The sequence below is a fragment of the Mustela lutreola genome, chromosome 6 (assembly GCF_030435805.1).
Source record: "Mustela lutreola isolate mMusLut2 chromosome 6, mMusLut2.pri, whole genome shotgun sequence".
Lineage (NCBI taxonomy): Eukaryota > Metazoa > Chordata > Mammalia > Carnivora > Mustelidae > Mustela > Mustela lutreola.
Window position 1 is genome coordinate 72,368,694 of NC_081295.1, and position 10,947 is coordinate 72,379,640.

The 10,947-nt window shown below is 33.7% G+C and overlaps 1 non-coding gene across 1 annotated transcript; it reads left to right on the forward strand.

The window, feature by feature from the left end:
* The first annotated feature begins 1,057 nt into the window (after positions 1–1,057).
* On the forward strand, positions 1,058–1,221 carry LOC131835009 (U1 spliceosomal RNA). The gene has a single exon (XR_009355087.1). It is a non-coding gene; the product is annotated as a U1 spliceosomal RNA (small nuclear RNA).
* The last annotated feature ends 9,726 nt before the right edge of the window (positions 1,222–10,947 follow it).

Here is a 10,947-nt window from a genome sequence, read left to right on the forward strand (position 1 = left end):
AACAGATATTACACTGTATGTTAACCAAGTAGAATTTAAATAAAACTTAAGGGCGCCTGGGTGGCTCAGTGGATTAAGCCTCTGCCTTCGTCTCAGGTCATGATCTCAGGGTCCTGAGAGCACCTCTGTTCAGCAGAGAGCCTGCTTCCCCATCTGTCTCTGTCTGCTTCTCTGCCTACTTGTGATTTCTCTGTGTGTCCAATAAATAAATAAAATATTTTTAAAAAATAATAAAATATAAATAAATAAATAAAACTTAAAAGAAAAGGAAGGAAGAAAGGAAAGAAGAAAGGAAGAAAATATATTTATATAGGCATTAAAGAACATAAATACTTGGGAAGACATTCAAGATAAAATAAGCCAGTCCTACATTCTGAAAAGTAATCTGAGATAAATTAAGGAAAACAAACAGAAAGATAGTCTATGTTCATAGAGGAGATTGATTTTGTGACAGGCCACTACAAGGCATTTCTCATTTGTCGCCCTGGTTCTGGTGATAAATGAGATTCCATTTCTATCTCCCTGCTTTCCCCTCATTTCCTTAGTAAAGCTGTGAGCTATGGAACTATTTAGCTATAGTCTAGGTATAAAAAAAATTTTAAGACAGAGTCATTGCCCTCAAGTACTGTGTAATTTTTACAAATGATCAATTTTTTTTTTTAATTCCGGTAATGAAATGCACACATTGTTTTCCAGTGTTAGCCTTGAGGACAAAACAAATATCACACATACACACATACACACACTCACACACACACACACACAGGAAAGAACTCATTGTTACTGGTCTTGGCAGTGATTTTTAAACATGACGCCAAAAGCACAAATAAAAGCAAATATCAACAATGGGACTCATCAAACTCAAAAGCTTTTGCATAGCAAAATTAACAAACACATACCTTGCTGTCCGCGTCTCTTCCATCTAGCTGTTCCTGAGTTATATTCTTTTATAATAAACCAATTACTTAGTTTTTTAAAAATTAACAAAATGAAAAGACAATCTACAGAATGTGAGAAAAGCTTTGCAAACCGCTTATCATATAGAGTTAACATCCAGATACTTACCTGGCAGGGGAGGTATCATGATCACGAAGGTGGTTTTCCCAGGGTGAGGCTTATCCATTGCACTCTGGATGTGCTGACCCCTGTGATTTCCCCAAATGTGGGAAACTCGACTGCATAATTTGTGGTAGTGGGGGACTGCATTCGCGCTTTCTCCTGGTATATGTTGTTTAAATAAAAGAGTTTATTTAATATGTTGAATGAAGACACTTTTCACTTTTTACCTCTCCTGGGGGGAAAAAAAGAGTTAACATCCAAATCATATTTAAAAACTCATACAACATAAAACCCAAAAAATCTGATTAAAAGGTAGGCCGAAGAACTAAGTTGACATTTCTTTTGTGAATCACTGCTTATTAAGTATTAATACAGCAAATTTTAAAGATTTATTTATTTATTTATTTATTTATTTGACGGACAGAAATCACAAGTAGGCAGAGAGGCAGGCAGAGAAAGAGGAGGAAGCAGACTCCCTGCTGGGCAGAGAGCCCAATGCGGGGCTCGATCCCAGGACCCTGGGATCATGACCAGAGCCTAAGGCAGAGGCCCAACCCACCTAGCCACCCAGGTACCCCTAACATAGCAAGTTTTAAACTTTTCTTTATATTTCTTGAAAATTATAGTATGGTCTTGGGCATTTTTTATTTTATTTAAATTCAATAATTCAATAATTCAATATTGAACTGAATAATTCAAATTCAATGATCAACATATAGTGTATTATTAGTTTCAGAGGTAAAGTTTAGTGATTCATCATATAATACCAAGTGCTCATTATATCTAGTGCCTCCTTAATGCCCATCACCCAGTTACCCCATCCCCCGACACATCTTCCCTGCAGCAACCCTCAGTTTGTTTCCTATAGCTAAGAGTCTCTTGTGGCTTTTTTCTCTGATTTCATATTGTTTATTTTACTCTCACTTCCCCTATGATCCTCTATTTTGTTTATTAAACTCCACATGAGTGAAATTATATGATTAAATAGACATTTTTCCAAAGAGGTCATCAAAATGACCATCAGGCTCATGAAAAGATGTTCAACTTCAATGATCAACAAGGAAATGCAAATCAAAATTATAATGAGATATCACCTCACACCTGTTAAATGGCTATCATCAAAAAGACAAGAGACAACAAATATTGGCAAGGATGTGGTCAAAAAGGCAATTTTTATACACTGTTGGTGAGAATGTTAAGTGGTCTAACAGCTATCAAAAACAATATGGTATTACCTCAAAAAATTAAAAATAGCTCTATCATATGATCCAGCAATGCACTTATGGGTATAAACCCAAAAGATTTCAACAAGGAATATGCACTCCCAATTACATTGCATTATTCACAAGAGTCAAATATGAAAACAACCCGAACACCTGTCACCGGATGAATAGATTAAAAATATGTTATATATAACATATTATATATATATAGAGAGAGAGAGAGATAGATATTCAACCATAAGGAAGAATGATATTTTGTTATTTGTGACAACATGATGGACCTTGAGCACATTATACTAAGTAAGGTAAGTCAGACAGAGAAAACAAATACTATATACTATAACTTATATGTAATATAAGTGATACTTACATATACTTACATATACTTTTACATATACTTTATATGTAAATCTTAATCTAAGATTGATAGGGCTTAAGGGTACAAACTTGCAATGAATAATATATGAACAATAAAAATCTAATGCACAGCATAATGAATATAGATAATATTGCACTACAATTATGTAATTTGATAGATATTGCTATAACGGTCATTACAGTATATAAGTGTATCAATATAATAGGCTATACACTTAAATTTATATAATGTTATATGTCAAATTTGTTCAATAAATAAATATACAGATAAATACATAAATGCATACCTCACAGGTAGGTCTTTATCCACTGTGTCTTTTCAGAAAACTCCATTGTGAACTCCAAATTAAAATCCTGTGTCAAACAAAAGAAAAATCAACAGGTTGATTGCAGTCTTAATGATTATTATAAAGTTTAAATCAATTCATTCACCACCAATTATAAAAAAATGCAACTGCTATATTCAATAATAAATCAAGGACAAAATGAACCACAATAAAAATTTAATATGTATTTGATCAGATCTAATTAGCATTTAATATGATGTTTAAAACTTTTTAATGGTGTCTTTATTATGTCATACTGGAAGGTGCCTTTTGAGCAAGAACTCAATTCAAGTGAATGAACTCGTGCTTTATAGACACAATTTTTCAGCACTAATTTAATAAGGATATTGAAAATGGATAGCTGGTGAGAGGTTTTCATTAAAGCTAAATGGGTTGAGCAAATTAATAGGAGGCATAAGCTCAGTATATAAGATTGAGCAGTTTCTAAACAGCCATCTCATTTTATTCTGAGCTGAAATAAATATATTCATGGATGAATGTAATTGTTTTAAATGTTTCTATTTGTAAATTAAAATCTAAAAAGTAGTTCTTCTTTATTAAATGGTTAGTATGAATAATCAAGAGTTGATATTTAATTTAGATTTAATGCTGTAAGACACATTTCTGAGTACTATATTGTTATTGCATCTCAGAAAATATGTTCCCCAATTAATTGGACTTGATACCGCAGCATGTATCTAATATATGCAAATAGCCTGTAAGTTTGAATTTACATTGTCAAAATAGTCATCTCTCTCCTCTGGAGGTATGGGCTTGGGTCACAGATGAGAGGACCATAATTATCATTTGTTTCTTTTAGTGATAAAGTATGAGTGATTTTGAGAAATTAAGCATTTCTGCACAATCTCCTTAATTATGCACATTTTTATTTGTTGTATACCATCCCATATTTAAGAGGAGTGAGTTTTGAAAGGCTAATTTAAATCTTAAAAGTTTGTATAATAAGGATTCTTTTGCTTTGCAGGCAGAATTCAAGGAGGAGTCACATGAGATCCACATATAAAACACTCTCACCAGTACCTTTTCTTTATTTCTGGTATCTCTAACTCATTAAATTAAATAAATTGTAGATAGGTTTAAAGACCAAAATATTTCTTTCAGGTAAAATGTATGTATTTTCTGACAAATATGTAATTGATTATTGTATTCAACATATAGCTAACATTTTAGTGATAGATACTCCTAGACAAGTCATTTAACTGAATTTTCTCATAATGGCACAAAATATATAGCATTTCCATCCCCATGGCATGGATACCTCATCAAGTTTATTGAATTATGAAAGTGGCATAAAGTTACACTTATAGGAGATCAGCTTTGTTTATAAATTCATAATCCCTCTGTTAGTTATCCATTCAAAAGTCTTCTGTGATAGAACTGGTTAAATGTCAAGGAAAATGTATGATCTGTCTTTACTAATGTAGGAGTCACTATGGGAAGTCTATTGTCTATCCAAAGTCCTCAATTCCAATTCTTTGCCACCTTTAGGCAGTGACAGCAATGTAATGTGAGTCAAAGTGATGTCTCCTCGGGCTGAGAAACAGCTCTGCTTTATGCGCACTCTTTTTTTCTATTTGCCAACTAAATGCAGAGGACTTTGAAGTTCTAAAGGGTGTTAGAAACATAAGATGAAAGGAGCCTGCGGTCATGAATCACTAGATACAAGACGAATTATCAATTGAAAGTTCTTGTATTGGATCTTACTTAAGCAAAAAAAAAACCTTTCAGTTACATAAATCCAACAAAATTTTGTTTTGCATATATTTTGTTTATTAATTGTATTTAATGTCTGCTATTATCTTGACATAGATATTAGTAATTTGAAGTGGGATGCTTCCATTAAAAAATACCTTGTATGTAGGGTATAGGGGCCAAAAGGTAGGCTGTCCCAACATGGGTCACTTGGGCATCAACACTATTTTTGACTTAAAAGCAATCAAAATCCAGCAGGTGCAGGAAAGACTCCTCAACTCTCCCCTTCCTCCACAACTGCATGCCTGTACCAGGGAAAGAGCAATTAACAGATTCCTCTTTACCTAAGAAATTAACCTGCATAATGATAAGGCAACCTTTGCTTTCCAAACATCTGCTCTCATTTTACTGTTAATGGTCTTTCTCCCCTTTGTATTCCCAGATTCCTACCATCTCCTTAGCTTATATAGGCATCAATGGGCTTCACTGTCTTTGGAATTTCCATGCCTAAGTGGATTCCTTATATGTACACTACTAATTTTTATTTTCTCCTGTTTATCTGTCTCATGTTAATTTGATTCTTAGTCTATCTAGAAGGTCCTTTGAGGAGACAGGAATTCATCCTCCCCCAAAGTGGCATTCATTGACTTAGTGATTAGGCAATAGGAAGGAAACTGATATTAGAAGTGAAAAAGATAGAGGACTGTATCAACCAATGGTAAAATATTTGGTAAAATTGTCAGTATCAATTTGTTGGAAGTCCTCTAGCTTGTAGCTCCAGAGAAAGAGATTAAAAAAGTCGAAATGTTAACCATATAAGTTGATTATTATCCCCTCTTATATTTTTTATTATTGTATATTTTAATTCTTCACATTTCTAAGCATCATTAATCATTACTTTTATTTTGTATTAACAGTGTATGTTGGAACTTACCCACTTATTTTACCTCCTGAATTTCCATATTTCTAATTCTTTTACTTCCAAGTATTTCTGTTCATTCAGATAGGCTGGTAGGACCTTTTCACTCCTTGTTGACTTAAAAATGTTATTAATTGCGCTCGCTTCGGCAGCACATATACTAAAAAAAAATATTATTAATTTGTCTACCTTGAGGATTATTTTGTTTGATATAAAATTCATGTAGGCATTTTCCCTCCTACCTGGCATTTTTAAGATACCATTCTATTGATTTCTGACTTCCCACATTTCCACTGAGCAATTAGCTGTAAGTCTTTGAACATGAAGTATCTTTTTTACTTTTGCTGCTTTTGAGATTCCTTCTTTGTCTTCAGTTCTCATGGTTTTGCTGTGATATGCCTGGCCATGTTTTCTTTGTATCTATTCTGCTAGAGATTTTCAGTAGACTCTTTCTTTTTCTTCAGTAGACTCTTTGAGTCTTTTTCTTAAGTTTTCCATCAGTTTTGGAAAACTCATTATCTAGTCGAATATTGCCTCTGCCACATATTTTCTCTCCTGCTAAAACTCCAGACTGCATCCACGTGTACTATATATCTCAGTTGTTCTTTCTCTTTCAAGGATTCAAATCAGATTATTTTCATTGAATCCTATCTTAATTTTAGTCCAAAATACCATTTTTCTCAATTTCTAATTCTACAGTAATATTCTCTAACTTTTCATCTTGTCACACATTTTCCTCTAGTTTATTGAACATATTATTTGTAGTTATGTTAGTGTTCCTATCTGCTAACTTTAAAACTGGATCAATTATGAATATCCTTCTATTGACTACTTTTTTCTCTTATGATCATATGATCCTATCTTATAACACGCCTAGTGTTAGTGAAGGAGCACAAACTCTGTGTTTAAAAAAAAAAAAAAAAAAAAAAGGAGTGGCTTCAGATAACACTGAGTTCCTCCAAAAGTGTTTTTTCTCTTCTCTTTGTTTACCAAGTAGCATTGGGTGGGGTAGTTATCATCATAATCTAATCAGAGGCTGAACTAAGTAGGATCTAGATTATATTTTGTCCAGACTCCTCTGATTTTTACTCACTCCTACGGTGAGCCCCTCAGGGTCTCCATCTAAATCTAGGTTTGCTAGTGCTCCATCTCATGGTAGATCTTGAATATTATTACTGTGTAAGAGACCTAAGAGTAGGCCAGATCATGTAGGTATTTATGAGCCATTATAAGAACTTCAGCTTCTTATCCAATCAAAGAAGTGAACCAATGGGGAGGTTTCCAGCAAAGAAATGATATGAAAGTTATGTTTTAAATGCATCATTAGGTTGTTGCAATGGAAATAAAATGTAAAAAAGCAAGAAAGGAAGTAGCAAGTCCATTAAGAAGTCGACTCCTCACGTGTAGTCTAGTTGCAATCTAGTCTCAAACAGAGAAGTGATTATATACTTTGAAATTATGCAAACAGTTTCCTGGTAACTGGATGTGGGATAAAGGAAAGGGGAATTGGGAATAAATCCAAATTTAGGGGCAAGAGAAATTAAAAAGATTAAGTGCTATCAATTAAGACATATATGACTTTAATGGAGTTTGGGTAGAGAAAGGTGAGGGAAGACCAGATTGGGAGTCCAGTTGGAAATTCATTAATTGTAAGCAGACAGATATACAGGCAGATATTCAGGGGAAAGATCTGGCGAAAGAGAGAAATTTGTGAGTGGTGTCTGACAAAAAATTGATCTAAATAAAACATTAAGACTATCTTCTAAGTGCATGGAACCAAACAGAATATTTACTGCAAGATCTTTTTTTTTTCTTTGTTTCTGTCATCATTTTAAGGCTACGTTGTCCATGAAGAGCTAATTGCCTGAATTCCAATAAAGAGAATATTGGTTTTGCTAGAAGAAGCAAGCTTATCAGTACTCAAACTGAAGAAATTCTGAAATCCTCAACACATTTTTTAACTGTCTTTAAGACTCAGGCTGTCAAACTCAAGCTGATGTGAAAGATGTTTGATATGGTCAGATTTCTATCTAGGATGACTGGATTTTATCACTATGGTGTATCCACTCTCTATTTTTATATTCACTTTAATCATTTCCATTTCTGTTTTTCCATTATCACATCACTTTTTACAAGCTCAGAAAATTTTCAATATGTCTTTATGTCAGTAGAAGGCAATAAGCTGCTTATGACATAATTTTCAATTGTTTGGAAAGAAAATAAGCTGCTAAAATAGAGATTAGGGTAAAAAAAATGAAAAAGAAAACACTAGATACCATCTCATAATTGTGAGTCAAAGATCTAGAGAGCAGCTATATGTGAAGTTGAATGATTTTGACAACAATGTTAAATAGGTTGGTGATACTTGATTTGTTTTTCAATATCTGACCAGAACTGGCACTTAGAGAAAAGGGAAAAATGTAAGATCATCTGCAGTACCTTCAAAATGTCAGCCTCCTCATTTCGAATAAGTTGGTGATAAAAGAGAAGAAATAAAGTTATTATTTGTTTAGGAAGGTCCGTTTTAAAAACATAAAATATATGTGTGATATGTACATATATCACACATTTTTATGCATATATATCAACTTTTTAAACTCTGATGTTTATTTTGAATATAAATTTTAAGTTATAATTTAAAATGAAGTACAGTATTTCTCTAGTAGATATGTTTATGCTTAGGGTGCTGAGAAATTATATATAATGGGAGAGCCAAGTTCATCTTAAAAACTAATCCATGTGTAGTCTGTGAAATACATCTCTAATCATTTATCATTCCCACTTACAAAATGATGGGTGCCTGGGTGGCTCAGTGGGTTAAGCCTCTGCCTTCGGCTCAGGTCATGATCTCAGGGTCCTGGGATCGAGTCCTGCATCTGGCTCTCTACTCTGCAGGGAGCCTGCTTCCTCCTCTCTCTCTCTTTCTCTCTGTCTGCCTCTCTGCCTACTTGTGATCTCTGTCTGTCAAATAAATAAATAAATAAATATTTTTAAAAAAAATGACATGTCTGTGTGTGAGCATAAGCCACATAAGCTTCCAAATCTTTTTCATGTTAAGGAAGAGTAATAAATTGTGTCTAGAAATACTACTAAGCATTAACAACCTTTTCAAGATATGATTTCCATCCTATGCAAGAAAGAGAATACTTTTTTAAATTGGCATATAATCGGCATACAATATCTTTATTAGTTTCAGGTGTACATCATAGGGATTTGGTATTTTTATACATTACAAAATGTTCCCTATCTTTGTCCAGTTACCAAATGTCATCATATGAAGTTATTACAATATTATTGACTATATTTCCTATCCTGTACATATATGCCCGTGACTTGGTTATTTTATAACATTTTTATAAAAAGTTGCAGGATACAAAATTAACATACAGAAAACAAAACAGAATGCTTCTTAAAAAAATGATAAAAATTTTGAGGGTTCTGCCTTCAAAATATATTCAGAATTCCACCGTGTAAAAACCTAGGGTTTGGATCACCATCATTTCTCATCTCTTTTATTTCTCACAGCCTCCCAACTGTTCTTTCCACTTCATTCTTTGGCCACATACACTTTATTCTCAGCACAGCAACCAGAGAGATCCTTTTGAAATGCTGAGATCATAGGACTCTACTGCTCTGACTTCTATCTAATACTTCCTTCGGTCATTCAGCTCTGCCTCCTGGTTCCCTTGCTACCCTCCATCATCCCAGGTAGATCTGTACTCAGAAACTCTGGCAGTTTCCTCTCCACACCATACTTACCCCCCACCTCTTTCAGAGTTTTGCTCATACACCACCTTCCAAATGGGACTTACTCTCAATCTAGGGTTCCCCAAACTACCAACCCTTCTTACTCTCCTTTACTTCCTTCTCCATACTGCTTATCATCTAACACACTATTGTTTATTTACTTCTAACGTTTGTTTTTTAATGTTTATATCTTTCCAGCTAGAAGGTGAACTTTGAGAGGCCAAGAATCTTGACTGTTTTATTCACGGGGATATCCTAAATGCTTAGACTCATGCCTGCCTCTTAGTGTTTAGTAAACACTGAAAGAATGAATAAAAAGTTTAGCTCCAACTGGAAAACATTGTCAAAACTACTTTCTGAGAGCCAGGAAAATTAAAACTGGCCGAAATCATTCCCCAAACCCACCAAAAAAATCAAGCAACCTCAGCCAGCATGTTATATCTGTTTCTTTTGGACCTAAACTCACTCCACCACTTAATTCCCATCCATAAACTGACTCTGCTGTGCCTAAAACTGCTCCATAAGAAAACACAAATTCAGCTGAGTTTGTTTTGGTAAAAAGAAAAATAAGAAAAGGTAAAGTTGAAAAATAGTGTTCTATTTACTGACAGAGGGGGAGTATTCTAATGGATACATTGCCACATTATATATGTTTAGTGTTTCTGTTTATTTCAAAAGAGTCCCAGTCCTCTTGTTTCTTCATAAGGTAAAATAGACCAAATATAATTTTTTAAAATTTCTTTATATCTTATTTCTGAAGTACTATGGAGTATTATGACATAATATGCTATAAAAGAAAAAGTACTGAATAGATTTAAAAAACAAGTTATTGAAAATAAAAATTTTAGAAAGTTGGTTTGTAGCCCTGACAAAAACAGTAATAAGTGAATATATTCCTTATTTTTAAAATATGGCTTGATTGGTTGAATATCCAACTCTTGTTTTCTCCCAAGGCATGATCTCAGGGTTGTGAGATCAAACCCAACCTTGGGCTACATTCTGAGTTTGGAGCCTGCTTAAGATTCTGTCTCTCCCTTTCCCTCTGGCCCATCCCTCCACTTGTGCATGCACACACTCTCTTAAAAAAAAAAAAAAAAAAAAAAAATCTTTTTGATAAAATAAGACTATGGACTCTGAAAAACAATCTGAGGGTTTTGAAGGGGCCGGGGGTGGTTGGGGGAACCAGGTTGGGGGAACCAGGTGGTGGGTATTAGAGAGGGCATGGATTGCATGGAGCACTGGGTGTGGTGCAAAAACAATGAATACTGTTACGCTGAAAAGAAATTTAAAAAAATAATAATAATAATATTAATATATAAAAGGAAGGTAAAAGCAGCATTTACATTTCATAGAAGAAAATATTTTCAGTGTACCAGTCAGAAAAAAATAATGATAGCATGCTTAATTATTTTCTCATGCTCAAAAATCATAATGTAATAAATACATGAGGAAGATTCAGACCACTTGACTGACTCAAAAGAGTAAATTATTCTCGCTATTCCTACTATAAAAATACCAACTAATGTCCATGAATGCTGTCAACGGTTCTTTAAGTCCCCTTATACTTCTGTTCAAAGACCTC